The 14,603-nt window shown below is 38.7% G+C and overlaps 1 protein-coding gene across 3 annotated transcripts in view; it reads right to left on the bottom strand.

The window, feature by feature from the left end:
• The window catches only part of EHBP1 (EH domain binding protein 1), a 345,289-nt gene that overhangs the window by 283,001 nt on the left and 47,685 nt on the right, over positions 1-14,603 (bottom strand). The gene's annotated exons all lie outside the window — the stretch shown is intronic.

Below are 14,603 nucleotides of genomic sequence, written 5' to 3'. Positions count from 1 at the left end.
AATTTGGCAGTTGTGTAATGATGCGATCATCTTCTGTAACATGGTTTGCTATGATCAAGGTCACTGAGCTGCTACAGCAGCCGGCAGTTAGAAATACCAGCTGTTCTGCAGGACAAAGATGAGCCTTTCATTTCCTAAAGAGCAGCAGTCTCAGAAACCCAGAGGGCAGTTCTACACTGTCCTACATACTCAATAGCAGTGAATGAGTTTGGGACAGACTCCTTACTCAGGACCCAACCTTGATCAGTTTCTCTGAGGTGCTCTGCATTGCCATTTATTTAAAAACTCGAAACTCATAAATTCCAACTCACAGAGACTCTACAAGACAGTAGAACTGCGCCCGCAAGTTCCCAAGGCTGTATCTCTAAGGAAGTGGAAAACCGCATCTTTGTTCCTCAGAGTGCTAGTTGTTTCAAACTGCTGGCCTTAAGGTTAGTAGCCCAAGCAACTCACGGCACACCATCATGTACCTTAGCAGAGATGAAAGGAGAATGGGGCAGAGGAGGGGCCTGAGTTCAGAGGAGCCAGAAGAGGAGTCAGTTTTCTCCTTCACTGAAAACCTCTTAGATCCTAGAGGAAGTCCGAAGCCAAGACAGATGGTATCAATTTTCCAAGGGACACAGCCCACTGAGGTTGAAAGGAAACCAGGATCTTTCTCTAGTGCTGACAGAGAACGCATCCGCCTAGAGCGGAAGCTCTGAATTTGAACTTCCAGGCTAATATGAGAGAATGGGCTTCCATATGTTAACGTTATCTACTTGCAGTATTTCTATGCTAGATAAATACAACTATGTTTAAAACAGTGGTTCTCAACCTTCCTAACGTCGCAACCCTTTCATACAGTTCCTCATGTTGTGGTGACCCCCCCAACCATAAAATCATTTTCGTTGCTACTTCATAACTGTAATTTTGTTACTGTTATGAATCAGGCGACCCTTGTGAAGGGGTTGTTCGACTGCCAAAGGGGTTACAACCCAGAGGTTGAGAACCGCTGGTTTTAAAAGGACAAAATATCAACTACAACAGAATAGTCAACATCTTATAATAAAACTCTAAAGTTATAAATTATTCAAGTATAGATGTTGGACACAGGTGTGATATGATTTAATGACTAAGATTTCATCAACATGCTTTTCTTAAAATACCTTAGCAAGTTTACCCACCAAGATAAGCCAAGAAAAATAAAATGTAATTGGTAACGATTTGAAAATGTAGAGCACACATTACATATGGTCTACAAAAATTAATAATACTTAACAGTACTTCTAACATGTTTTTTAACTTGGGGGAGAGAAGGAATCATGAAAATGACACTTCCAAAATAATTTCACTCTATATGTTATACTATATTTTGCATCTCTGTGTCTTAGAAATAATGCTTATGGCTTTGAAAATGTTTTTATAATAATCTCATCTATCTATATAAAAGTATTCGGTACTCTAAAAATAAGCAAGGTACCTAATATTACTCTTGTTTTATAAGGTTGAAAATTGAAAAAATTAAATAATTGATCAAAAGCTCCAGCAGAACAAACACTGGACTACAAGAGGTCTTCTAATTTGCAGACCTTCCTTTCTTTACATTTTGCTAATAAAAGTCTAATAAAATGATACTTTTAACTAATATAAGGTTCCTTTGTGCTTCAAGACAGCATAATTGTGTTATTTTAATTTTCACTTTAAAAATCTTAAAAGGCTTGCATCAAAAAACCAATATGATATTCATCCTTAATCACTTTCACCACTTTCTCTATGCCCTTAATTTTAATCGCCCTGGGATCCCTCACCATTAGTATATGAACTTTCTTTTCATTTCATTTACACATAGAAACACACACGCACACATACACACACACGCACACACACACATATATACACACACACCCTAGGAGTGGTATAGTAGGTTACTTGTTGGGCTGCTGTGGTAGTTGCATAATCTGTTGTCAATTTGAGATTTATGAGTAAGGGGTGGAGTTTACCTGTCAATCAAGTCACAGTTTGATGACCTCATTTGGAGGGGCTAAGGAGATAAATAGCTAGCTGGAGGCGGGACACTCACTCATGCCCTGAGAGACTCTACTAACAAGACACATGGAGGTTTGCTGATGGCGAGAGCCCTGGACTTGGAGAAGCCACATGGAGACCCCTGCCAGCGCTGAGATGCTCACAACGCCACTGGATCCACAAGATTTCCCACCCACTGGTCTGTGATCTTCCTGCATTTGGCATCATTGCATGTGCTTCCTGAGTCTGAAGAGGATTTTGTAGATTGGTATCGGACATTTGAGCTAATATAGGACTTATGAACTTTATCTGGACTGGGCTGGGTGTTTTCTCAATATTCAATTGCTCTTGTATATAAAGCTCTTTCCTATATACATGAGTGTCTATGAATTTGCTTCTCTAGTCTTCCCCGTACTGACACAGCTGCTAAATGTAAAGTTGGCAGTAAAAACCCACCAGCCCTTCCCTGGAGGAAAGATAAAAGTTGTTGGCTCCTTAAAGCTTTATAGTCTCAGTAACTCTAAAGAACAGTTCTATACTATCTTATAGGGTCACTGTGTATGTGTATGGAATTGACTTCATAACAGGGGTTTGATATATATAACAATCACACACACCTAAAAGACTCCTAGCCTTAAATTCTCTACCCAATAATCTGCCTACAAACTTGTACTGACATATTCAAAAAGAAAGTGTTTAGTTAAAAATTTTGCTGGGGAAATGGAATATAAAAGGAATATTAAAATTGTTGAATGGATACATTGAAATACTGTACAAACACCCAAAAGACGTTTTAGAAGTTGAAAACAGTAGAATAACAAAGGCAATACTAAAGATATAACCAAAAATGTTTTAGATTTGAAGAAATATAAGCATCTTCAGAAAGTATATAAGGAAGGACAGGTAACCCATAACAAAATAATTGAACCACCAGGTGACTTCTCATTAACAACAATAGAACCAAAAATACAATGAAGTTAAGTGCTGAAGCTGCCACCTAGACTAGGAAGGTATTAGTTAGAAAACATTTTATAAATACTAAGACTTTACTAATGTATAGATCCTGGCTAAAGGTGGGCAAGAGATAGACACAAGATGCATAAGTATGCTAAACTGTTCATGTTTATTCATTTATATGGAAGAAGCTGAAAACAAGAGAAAGTTTCCAATAATGACAATAGCTCACTAAAGTGCCATCTAAACAAATTAACACTTGTTTCTGATAGTGATGCTAACAAAAATAGTGTAAATAGGTAGAAAAATGGTGGTTATTCATCCAATACTGAGCCTAGTTCCCATCAAGTGTCAGACTTTAAAGACAACTCTCACATAAAACCAGAAGCTTACTTTGGTAAGTCTTCTCAGAGGAAGGTATTGGGAACAGACACAGAAGGGCAAAATTATAGGTGAAATACGAGATTGTTTCTACAAAACAGCAGTGTTGACCTAAGAATCTGTCCCAGTGCAGAAGCCAAAAACACATATGCCCCCAAACGAAAAACAAACCTCTTGTCCACCAAAATACAAAACAAAACCACTGCCACTGAGTCTATTCCTATTCAAAGAAACTCTATCGGACCCTATGGGTTTCTAAGATGTAAATCTTTATAGTAGAAAACGTCAACTTTATCTTGAGCAGCTGGTTTCAAACTGCTGACCGTGCAATTAATAACCTACCTTGTAAGCTGCAACACCACTAGGGTTCCTTTTTGTCCAAAAGAGGGCAGTAAAATTGGACAAATGACATTGAGGATGGGTAGCAGTATGGCAAAGGTAAGAGTTGGGAGGACGATAATGACCGGTGCTCACAGCTTAACAGGAGAGGAGGCAAGTAACCAAAAACGTAGCTACTTTGTTTGAAAGCACGGGTGTCTTGCTGGAACTTCCTATTATGCTGTTTTGAGAGGTGGGGACACAAAAACAACCGTGGTGCTGGAGAAGAATATAAAAAGTGCCATGCACTGGAAAAGGACAACTCAGACTGCAATAGAAGAGGTAAGACCAGAGTGCTCAGAGCAAAGGATGGAAAGACTTTGTCTTACATATTTTGGACATATTGTCAGGAGAAAGATATCGTGTTTGGTAAAGTGGAAAGGCAGTGCAAAGGGGGAAGGCCCTTGATAAGATGGATTGATACAGTGGCTACATCAATGGGCTCAGGCACAGGGATAATTGTAAGGATGGCACAGGACCGTGCAAAATTTCGTTCTACTGTGCACAGGGTGTCTATAGGCCAGAGTCAACTCGGTGGCACCTAACAACAACTTAACAGCTAATTTAAGCTAGCATTAGCTGTGTGGCATTCCTGGTTGTATTTAATCAATTGAAATGTATCCAAGAGAAATTACTGAGAGGTGAACAATGGGTAAACATGCTAGTGGGCAGGAGGAAAGAGAAAAAGAGTAAGGAAGAAGTAAATATATATAGGTATAGATATAGATATTTATATATGTAAATATATAAAGATAGACGTATTTGGTATACACAAAACAAGGAAACAGATGGACTTTGGGTCTCTACGTAAATCTTACCTCAGTACAAGAACAGTTTGTTCTAATAATGTGCCACTGTATGATACCTTCCTGACACAATTGAAGAGAAAATTGGTGCATAAGCAAATGTGGTGTAAAAAGGTTGATGGTGCCTGGCCATTAAACAAGCGGCCATCTAGCAAGGAAGCAACAAAGCCCACAGGAAGAAGCACATCAGCCTGTGTGATCATGAGGTGTCAATGGGAATAGATATCAAAAAATAAAAAACAAGCAGTCAAATAGACATGAAGGAGCATGAACAAAGTGGAGACCCAAAACCCACCTGTAAGATAATTTGACAGTCCCACGCAGAAGGGCCACACGGAAAGGATGACATATCCAAGGTGCAGTATAGCACTGATGAAACACATAACTATTTGTTTCTTTAATACTTCTTCCCCTTATTATCATGGTCTTGGTTTTACCTCATTAATCTTGTTAGACCTGTGTATGTTCACTTGTATAATTAAGTTCATTTGATGCATGGACTCCAAGACAGATATCCCTTGAGGGCAGGCGTCCTCAAACTACGGTCCGCGGGCCACATGCGGCCTGCCTAGGACATTTATCCCGTCCACCGGGTGTTTTTGCCTCGTTTGTTTTTTTACTTCAAGATATGTGCAGTGTGCATAGGAATTTGTTCAGTTTTGTTTGTTTTTTTAAACTATAGTCCAGCCCTCCAACGGGTCTGAGGGACAGTGAACTGGGCCCCTGTTTTAAAAGTTTGAGGACCCCTGCTTGAGGGTATGAAAAGAGAGGTGGGGGAAGGGAAGGGGAGAAGAGGGAGCTGATAGCAATGAAGACTGTATATCCCCACTCAAGGGGAATGAATAACAGAATGGTAGGTAAATGGTGATATATTGGATGGTCTAAGATACAGCAAAAAGTAAATTAGTTAATAATAATATATAATATAAGGGTTCCTGGAGGGTGGTGGTAGGGGGTAAAAGGGAGCTCATATCAATGAGCTGAAGAAGAAAGAAAATGTTTTGAAACTGATCGTGGCAGCAATTGTACAATTATGCTTGATCTAACTGAACTATGGATTGTTATAATCTCTGTAAGAGCTCAATTAAATGACTAATTAAAAACAAACAGCCTCATTTCACAACTATCTTACTAAATATTACACCATCCCTTTACCACCTGCCTTTCAGTTTGTTATAGTGTGGTGGATTTCGTGTTAGTATGATACAGGAAGCCATGCCATGCCACCAGTCTTTCAAATACCAGCAGAGTCGCAGATGCTGTATAGGGTTCAGTGTAACTTTCAGACTAGGAAGATGGGCCAGGAAATTTATTTCTGAAAACTAGCACATAAACCTTACGATCACTGCAGAATATTGTCCAGTCTAGTGTTAGAAGATGTGCTCCTAGATTCGAGGGTACTTAAAAGTGCATATTGGCTGTAACAATGTATCTCACCTGGTCTCAGAACCATGCCTCGGGGTTGTCACTATTTCACTGGGTTGCCAACTACACAGCAAAGAACAATAACTATATTCCTAGCACTATGCTGAGCAATGGAGGTTCCAATACGAGAGACAGGCCTGGGTCTTCTGGAAGTTTAAATCCAGTGGAGGGACAAAACCAACTGCCGCAGTCCAGACAACCCTGAAGACTACAGAGAAGACAAAAATACCTTATACAGGTAAAGAATCTAGCTATAAGTATCCCAAGATATATACAAAATGACAAAAGAACCTGCTCAAGTGTAAAGATTACTTGATTTAGAACTAATAAAAACTGTAATTTACAATGACACATTTAACTTAAAGCCCCCAAAATATGAAAGATTAATTATAGGAAGTCCACCTAACTGGAAAACTAGAGACACTAAAAGACTCTTTTGTAATCGTATTTACAATGGTGGAATAATACGTAGGATAACATCATGCAAAGCTTATGTAATACAAGTCACTACCACTACGTTGATGCCAACTCAGGGCAACCCTCTAGTTCCGAGTAGAACTGCCATTGTGCCTTTTCAAGACTAAAGTTTTATGGGAGTAGAAAGCTTATTTAACAATAATTTTAATTATTTCTATATTCTACATGAAAGAAGAAATCAGGAAGGAAACCCTCAAATTACTATTAAACTCAAAAAGTCATTGTCAACGGATTCCAACTCAGAGTGACCCAATGTATGGTGTCTGAGGCTGTAGATTTTTATGGGAACAGATAACCTCATCTCTCCTAAGGAGAAGCTGGTGGGTTTTGTCTTAATGTTCTCTATTTTATCTCTCAAGTTTCCAATATCAATTGCAATGGCTACACAGAACCCCCACACAAATATTCATGATTAAAAGGTTTGAGGAAGTTAACAGGTTGAAATGCCCAGGATAGTTGTTTATTAGGACATGTTTCAAAGTTCTTTCAGGTTTGCTAATGAATGTCCCAAGGGTCATATCACCCCACTATAAGCCTCATTGAATTAAGTGCCCAGAGGCACCCAACTCTTCAAGCCAGCCTCCTGACAAAAGCACTCAGCTATCCTTGCTCCATGGGTTGGAAGTCCACCACTCTGTCTATGCTCTGGCTCCTGCTGCTGCTGCTGCTCCTCTTCTGACGTTAAGGCTGTCCTCGAGATCAAGGAGGCTCCCTGCACAGGGATCTCAGGTCCAGAGCACGCTCGAGTCCAGAGCACGCACGAAACTCCTGGCTCTTGCAGATAATAAGATCCCTCTTTCTGCTTCTCAGAAGGCTCATTTTATATGCAGCAGGATGGCACCCCAGGGAAGCCTGTTTATAACTACTCAAAGATTAATCCATCAGTATCTCCTGGCCCACCTTCTTATCAGACACATGCGCTGGACAAGGCCATTTAGTGGGCGTAGGACTTTGGCCAGAAGAGCCACAGTAAATAATTCACTGGCCTGCAGGTTTGAACCTCTGACCTAGTGACCCAATGCTTACCCAATTGTGCTACCAGAGATCATTCAAATCAGGAAATAAAATTACATATTATTTTTAGGAATATACTTCCTGAATTGTTTACAACGAATTTGTATTGCTTTGTTTTACTAAGATATTATTTAAATGAGAAAATGTTATTTAAAAGCAACAACAATATCCTTAAGTTTGGAATTAAGTGTGAACATACAGTTAAATTATTTTTTATACTATACAGAATTTTAAAATTCCTTGGACAATAAACTGAAAATGAAAAAATCTGGAGAGGTAATCTAGGAGATAAGAATTTGTAAAAGAGGATTCTACAAAGAAGATACAGGCTAGAAGAGAGAATATCATACTTGGGAGTTAGGGAACTTGTTTTCTTTCCTATGTTCTGACCTGAGGAATGCCCTTCCATATCTGAACTCATTTCATAATTCACTCAATCTACTAACTGCTCTAAGAACTCAGCTTACTCTACAAACCATGTTTCAGTAATTGGAAGCTTAAATGTGTCTCCAATGGGTTAAGTAAGAAGTGGTCTAAAAATGAAATGAGATCATTCAGAGCATTTGTGGTCAGAGGTCATATGCCTATCTCCCAACAATCTAGCTGTAACTAATATTACCACTTTTAAACAGTATTTCTACCAATGTCTATCACTTTGGAAAAGTAAGTGTTAGAAATGGTAAAAACAGCTAAATAAGATATTTTAAAGGACAGTTTGAGAAGACAAAGTAAAATATTATTTATATTATAATTATATTATAGTGAAATGTGCAAAGACCAGGAGTTTGAAAGCCAGGATGGAAGATCAAATTCAGCATTCTTAAGCTGTCAAGGCTTGAGTTGAGATATTGAAGGATTCTATGGGCAAAACATTAATCTAGGAAGCATCAAAACACAATGGAAGGAATCTAGAGTCATTGAACCAACTCGAACTGATTGATATTCAACCATTTCAAGAAGTAACATAAGATCAGCTGCCAGAACAACAATAACAACAACAAATGAATAAACCTCTCTTAGCCAAAATGCTCCTTAGAGCACGTATGAGACTTCATCTCATGTTGTCAGGGGAGACCAGTCCATGGAAAGGATATCAGGTTTGGGAAAATGGAGGATCAACAAAAAAAAAAAGGGAAGACCACCAAGAAGATGGGCTGATACAGCGGCCAAAACAACAGGCTTACATATACTGAGGATGAAGGAACAGGCTCTATAGCACCTAACAACATACAATGTTTTGTGTTTTTAAGCCAAGCAGTCACTGACTACAAAAAGTCATGTTCTCTGTAGTGTTAATGTAATATTAGAATGTAGCATTAATCTTGAGAGGTGTTATAAGAAGCCCATCTTCCCCTGTAACTCCACTATACAACCATTACCACCACCATGCTGGCAATGAGATTGGGCCAAATGATACTTCATCTTGCTGGAATATGAGTGGTGGTCAAGTGAAATGGATAGTAAATGAGTATGTATGTGGGGACATCAACTGCACAGAAAAGATTCCAAAACACAGAGGAAGGGAGATTATAGATGAAAGAAATCTGTACCACTGAATGACCAAGAAATAAACTTATATTAGGTTCAACCATTTGAGTTTCTGAGTCTAACATTCTAGAAACTTAGAAAATTAAACACACACACACACACACACACAATAACAACCACACAGCTGTTCTCTTATAGAAGCTTTTGTTTTGAAGTATTTAAACCAAATTTAACCTATTTATATTCTAGTGAGTTTACTTATGTAAACTTAATGCTAAACTGCAAAACTTGGTAATTAATATTTAAGCCCTTGAGCATTTCCTAAACTGAAGATAAGAAACTTTAAGTCTTTAGAACATATAAAGTATAGCACATAAAGGGGTTCCAAAAGGTCACGGGAAATTGGAATGAAATTTTCCCCACAATTTTTTAATGCCTCCTGATATTTCTCTTAGCCTAGAATCCAGAATACACTTACAATGAAAAACACAGAGCTACAACTATTAACTCAAAGCTTAATGTGAATAGGTACTTCATTAATTCACAAGGTTTTTCCTTTCAGGGGAAAGGGTTCATAGGCACAAGTGAGCATTTCATAGTGAGATGCTGTGAATATTAAAAGGGGAAAATGGCCTTATCACAAAAATACTCTGTTAGGATTTCCCAAGTCATTTTATCCTTCAGCATGTACATCTGTCTCCTTTTGTACAGGCATTGTAGCATTTCTGGTTACTTATGTTCCCTTGTGCTTAATAAGGAAGGAAGCTGAGGCTTTCTACTAGCATAAAGAGTTGCAGTCCTCAGGGGCAATCCCACCACGGCCGTTAGGGTCGTTATGAGGCTGCATAGACTCAATACTACACATGGATTACTTATCAAGCTATAACAATAAATTCAAAAAGAAAAATTGTGCAAATGCAAGACTGAATATATATACAAAGGGGCTTCAAAAATTCATGGAAAATGAAGTTAACAGATTCCTTCTCTATAAAAATGAAAGAACAGCTATAATATTGAGATGTTAACCCTGTATTTATTATTTAAATTAAAAAAACATTTTGCTTATTCCTAGCATTTTAAAAGCTATTTTAAGACAGTAACTGCTGAAGAAGCACACCGGCCAGTGCGATCACGAGGTGCCAAGGGATCAGGTATAAGGCATCATGCAAAAAAAAGATATAAGTGTGTGTATGTATGTGTATATGTATATATGTATATGTATATATGTATATGTATATATGTATACATATACCATATTAAATGAAGGGGGAAGTGCAGAGTGGAGACCCAAAGCCCAAGTGTCGGCCACTGGAGATCCCCTCATAGAGGGGTTTGGGAGAGGAGATGGGTTAATTAGGGTGTGAGGTAGTATCGATGAAGAACACAGCTTTCCCCCAGATCCTGGATGCTTCCTCCCCCCAACTACCATGATCCGAATTCTACCTTGCAGGCCTGGATAGGACAGAGGCTGTACACTGGTACATATGAGGGCTGGAGGTACAGGGAATCCAGGGTGGATGATACCTTCAGGACCAAGGGTGTGAGGGACGATGCTGGGAGAGTGGAGGGTGAGTGGGTTGGAAAGGGGGAACTGATTACAAGGATCCACATGTGACCTCTTCCCTGGGAGAGGGACAGCAGAGAAGGGGGGAAGGGAGACTCTGGATAGGGCAAGATATGACAAAATAACGAGGTATAAATTACCAAGGGCACATGAGGGAGGGGGGGAAAGGGGAGGGAGGGGAAAAAAAAAAGAGGACCTGATGCAAGGGGCTTAAGTGGAGAGCAAATGCCTTGAGAATGATTGGGGCAGGGAATGTATGGATGTGCTTTATACAATTGATGTATGTATATGTATGGATGGTGATAAGAGTTGTATGAGTCCCTAATAAAATGTAAAAAAATAAAAGAGGAGAAAAAAATGATTAGGGCAAAGACTGTACAGATGTGCTTTATACAATTGATGTATGTATATGTATGAACTGTGATAAGAATTGTATGAGCCCCAATAAATTGTTTTAAAAAAAAAGACAGTAACTGCTTTGGGTTAAAAATATTTAAATGGTGATGTTCATGGATTGTACTTACAGGTATTTGCAATATCAATATATCAATATTTAGTGGCAGCACCATTCAAGTGGAAAAAGTGTAGTCTGGCTCACTTGAACTGAGTGTACTTTTGACAAACCACAAAGTATGTATGCTACTTACTGTTTAAGTATAATACTATGAAAAGATTAACATATTTCTAATATAAAGATACTTGAGAGACAAACAGTGCTCTGCTGTACCATATGTACAATAATACTCTTACCAAATAATACTTTCATAGTATCCCAAATTTCTTTTTGTATACTATATTAAATCTTCTTCTTGCCCGCCCTCTTAAATCTCTTAGAACAAGCCTCATATGTCATTCACAAAAACATTAGCATTTCCAAGTTATGTACCTGGTTTCCTAGAATTGAGGTTAGTATATAAAAAATAAATAAATAAATGTCACCATTCCCTTGCCCCCTAAACAATCATACTCAGCATTTTTCTCCATGCACTTCTGTTATTGCCAAATTTGTATGTTTTGGATGATTATATGTGTGTATCTTGATTCTATATGATTTTAAGGTTCTAAAGAGACTTCCTGGTATTGAAAGTTTATTTATTGTTTAAGAAAGAAAGAAAGGTAGTAGGGTGAGGAGAGGGGGCAGAGATAAAATAAAGGCAGGATAAAAGAAAAACAAAATTTGAAGAATGAAAGAAGCAAAAATAAAATCTGGATTTGAGTGCTGGTTCTCTTTCTGGTTATAGCATTTGGAAAGTTACTTAATCTCTCCACGACTCAAGAAGTTCCTTCCCTATAAAATGAGAACAGAGAAGGGGGTGAAGGAAGACGTCGGACAGGGCAAGATATGACAAAATAATAACTTATAAATTATCAATGGCGCATGAGGGAGAGGGGAGCGGGGAGGGAGGGGAAAAAAGAGGACTTGATGCAGAGGGCTTAAGTGGAGAGCAAATGCTTTGAAAATGATGAGGGCAAAGAATGTACAGATGTGCTCTATACAATTGATGTATGGATGGATTGTGATAAAAGAGTTGTAAGAGTCCTTAATAAAATGTTTTTTAAAGCATTCTCATTTTTCATTCTGAGAGAAAATAAAATGAAGAGTTGGAAGATAACGTTGAACTTCCAGAACTAGAATAAAATAACCAAGATGTTAAAAGAGACAGAAAAGACCAAAAAAATCAATCCAGTAAATTAAATACTGGCTAATTCCCTGGATGGCAGTGAAAAGAAATCACAAGACATCACCCCATAGCACAGAGAAATCATTCCCAAGTGGAGCAGGATGATAGAGGGCTCCGGGGAAAGCATTGATGGATTATGCAATGTGCTGTTTTAAGAGGTTGGCAGAAAGGGTTAAGGAAAAATTAATGATGCACAGCAAGGAAATGGGGTGGAGAGGTGGGTGGGTTAGACAATTAAGAAATGTCACCATTATTCTATAGACCCCACCTAGATATAATATTTACTATGTTTATAACAATTAGGTCTGCATACATAGTGTATGCAAAAAAAATAGTGCTTTAGCAGGTCTATCTAGATAAGATATGCTGGATAAACAATCTGTAGGAGAAAACAATGGGATCAATGGTTCCGGGGGGACATGGGTGAGTGGGGAGGGGGGGAGAAAGGAAGGAGTATTAACAAACCCAGGGACAAGGGAACAACAAGTGATCCAAAATCAGTGGCAAGGACCAGGGTGTAAGAGGCCTGGCAGGGCTTGATGAAGGGCACTGTAACCGAGAGATATTACTGAAACCCAAATGATGACTGAGCATGAGATTGGGACAAGAGAAAAGTGAAAGTAAGTAGAGGAATGAACTAGGAGGCAAAGGGCATTCATAGAGATCTGAATACAGGCATGTACATATGTAAATATATTTTTATATAAGGATGGGGAAATAGATCTATGTGCACATCTTTACAGATTTAGTATTAAGGTAGCAGATGGACATTGGGCCTCAACTCAAGTACTTCCTCAATGTAAGAAAGTTTGTTCTATTAAATTGCCATTCCATGACGCTCACCTTCCCTACACGATTGCTGAAGACAAAGTGGGTACATAAGCAAATATGGTAAAGAAAGATGATGGAGTCCGGCTATCAAAAGATAAAGTGTCTGGTGTCTTAAAGGCTTGGAAGCAAACAAGTGGCCATCTAGCTCAGAAGCAACAAAGCCCACATGGAAGAAGCACACCAGTCTGTGTTGAAGGGATCAGGTAGCAGGCATCAAAAACAAAACATCTTATCATTGTGAATGAGGGGGAGTGCAGAGTGTGGACCCAAAGACCATCTGTAGGCAAGTGACATCCCCTTACACAAGGGTCTCGGGGAAGAGACCAGCCAGTCAGGGTGCAGTGTAGCAACGATGAAACATAAAACCTCCCTCTAGTTCTTAAATGATTTCCCCTCCCCACTATCATGATCCCAATTCTACCTTACAAATCCATCTGGCCCAGAGGATGCACAATGAGAGAGATAGGAACTGGAAACACAGGGAATCCAGGACAGTTGAACCCTTCAGGACCAGCGGTGAGAGTGGCAATACCGGGAGAGTGGAAGGAAGGTGGAGCACAAAGGGGGAACCAATTACAAGGATCTACATACAACCCCCTCCCTGGGGGATGAACAACAGAAAAGTGGGTGAAGGGAGACGTCAGACATGATAAAATAATAATAATTTATGAATTATCAAGCGTTCATGAGGGAGGGCGAAAAAGGGAGGGAGGAAAAAAATTGAGAAGTTGATCCCAAGGGCTCAAGTAGAAAGCAAATGTTTTGAGAATGATGAGGGCAACAAATGCACAAATATGCTTGACACATGGATGGATGGCTTGTGATAAGAGTTGTACGAGCCCCCAATAAAATGATTAAAAAGAAAAAGCAATATGTAATTATATGTTGTGAAATATTTATTTCTAATTACAAATAAATGAAATTTTGTCTTGAAAAAATTAGTGCTTTAATCTTATTTTGGCATTTACAGCCTTGGATAACATTTTCAGTGATGATCAGAAGTAAAGGGTATTATATCTCAATGAAAGTGGTAAAAGTGAAATGACAGTCTCTGGAAAATTATGCTACATGACTCAAAAAAATGATCCCAGTAAACATAAAAATACTGATGGCAAAGATACATGTCAACTCCTTAAAATTATCTTATGAAAAACATGGCAGTGAAATACGTTACAATCCTGAATTGAATCCTGGACCAGAAAAAAATTTGTTTTTTTGCTATAAAAGACATTACTGGGAAATATACGTTATCGGTAAAGTTATATAAGAGTACTATGCCAATGTTAATTTTCTGGTTATGATCACTGGGTTTACATAAAAGAATGTCTTCTTTTATATAAACATGGAAAGATTTAGGCACAGAGAAACATCTTATCTGCTCTCTACTCTCTTCTTGCCAGCAGGGTTCTGAACATGTGTGGTGTGTGTGCCTGTGTGAGTGTGGATAGAGGGCAAATCAGAACTGTCCCACAGAGCTTCCAAGACTGTAAGTCGATACAGAAGTAGACAGGCTTTTCTTTGTCTGTGGATGTGGTTGGTGGGTTTAAACCGCTTGCTAGCAGGAATCCAATGCCTAGGGTACTGCACCCCAGACCTATC

Source organism: Tenrec ecaudatus, chromosome 17 (assembly GCF_050624435.1).
Source record: "Tenrec ecaudatus isolate mTenEca1 chromosome 17, mTenEca1.hap1, whole genome shotgun sequence".
Classification (NCBI taxonomy): Eukaryota; Metazoa; Chordata; class Mammalia; order Afrosoricida; family Tenrecidae; genus Tenrec; species Tenrec ecaudatus.
Note: the sequence above shows the minus strand (reverse complement) of the source record. Positions and strands in the feature narration are given on the sequence as shown.